Source organism: Pleurodeles waltl, chromosome 11 (assembly GCF_031143425.1).
Source record: "Pleurodeles waltl isolate 20211129_DDA chromosome 11, aPleWal1.hap1.20221129, whole genome shotgun sequence".
Taxonomy (NCBI): Eukaryota; Metazoa; Chordata; class Amphibia; order Caudata; family Salamandridae; genus Pleurodeles; species Pleurodeles waltl.
Genome location: NC_090450.1, coordinates 221,327,137 through 221,328,459, shown reverse-complemented (window position 1 = coordinate 221,328,459; position 1,323 = coordinate 221,327,137). Strand labels below are relative to the sequence as shown.

The window sequence follows — 1,323 nt, the reverse complement described above, 5'->3', positions numbered from 1 at the left end:
TCTTGCCATTTTGTCGTTTTAAAAGGTGAGCCTGAAAAAAACATGACAACACTAATTGTGATTGTTTCTCTCATATCACTCTTTTGTCCAATGCATGTTTGTACCACATTTAACTTCCAGATATTGTGTTCCAATGGATAAATTCCAAACAGCATAAACAGCTATGCCAACAATGGGAAGAACCTGAAATTCTTCATAAGGCGAAGGTATCGTTTCATGAGAGGAGGAGAATGCCTCCCTGGCCTTTTCTCTTGTATATGATGGTTGGAATTTTTGGTCAGTGTGACTAAATCGTGACAAGAGGAGGGGAAATGGCACGTTCAGCTTCAGGTGGAAAGGCTCAGCTGAAGTTGTGTAGTGATAATCCAAACACATCACTGGGGCAAATCCAGTTGTTGTCCACATTCTTCAGAACAAACACTTGATGAAAGCCCATGACAGGATCATCATCAACCTTAAGCTGTTCCACCACCATGCTAAGAATGCATTTGTCTGGTGTTGGTTTGTGGCTCTGTGGCTTTGTGCAGTTTTGACATGCTTGATGTTCTGGAAAGGAAGGGATGTAAGTTTCTCAATAATTGCAAGTTTTCCATGATACTGCATTACTTCCCAAGTTAAGCATGATACATCAGTATATTATGGTCCTAACTGGCACCTGTCTCTGTCAAACTTTTGAAAATAAGGTTAAACGAAACCTGCTCCAATCTGCTACCCTATAGGCTTTTCATCCATTGTGAGGTGTAATCTATTACCAGAAACTCTCAAAAGCACTGACCTCTTCCTTTGGCCCAGTTGGTCTAAATGCAACTCTCTTCTTCTCACCCACTCTTTGTTCTCCCCTTCTGTTGTAATCGCCCATCACCCCTACAGGCAGGGGACAGCAGTGTGACAAGCTCAATCCTGCTACTTACCATCCGGACAGGTCTTGAGACAGGTACTCAAGAGTGACAGACATTCCGAGGAGAATGCATATGCACCACCCAATTTGGCAAATCAGTATCATTTTTCTTTTAACAATCAAATTTCTTGGAACTGGGTGGGTTCAATTCACTCCACCATTTCAAACCTAGATGAAAGAACATTTGGATCTTTAATACCTTGGGTCTCTGGGGAAGAAGTCCTGTTTGCAATATATTTAAATGAACAGTGTCATACTCATTCCTTCATTCATTTCCATCCAGAACTGGATGATGATGATAATGTGCTGTTCATTGCCCTGATGAATACTGTTGTATTTGTCTTTGTCACACCTTTCCAAAATCCTCTTTCTCTTCCATTCATCAAACTGCTTCCCCCAGGCAGTGTGATTTATTGAGGTGTGAC

At 41.4% G+C, this 1,323-nt stretch overlaps 1 pseudogene; it reads right to left on the bottom strand.

The window, feature by feature from the left end:
- Positions 1–340: 340 nt before the first annotated feature.
- On the bottom strand, positions 341–732 carry LOC138265085 (nuclear transport factor 2-like; annotated as a pseudogene).
- Between the last annotated feature and the right edge of the window lie 591 nt (positions 733–1,323).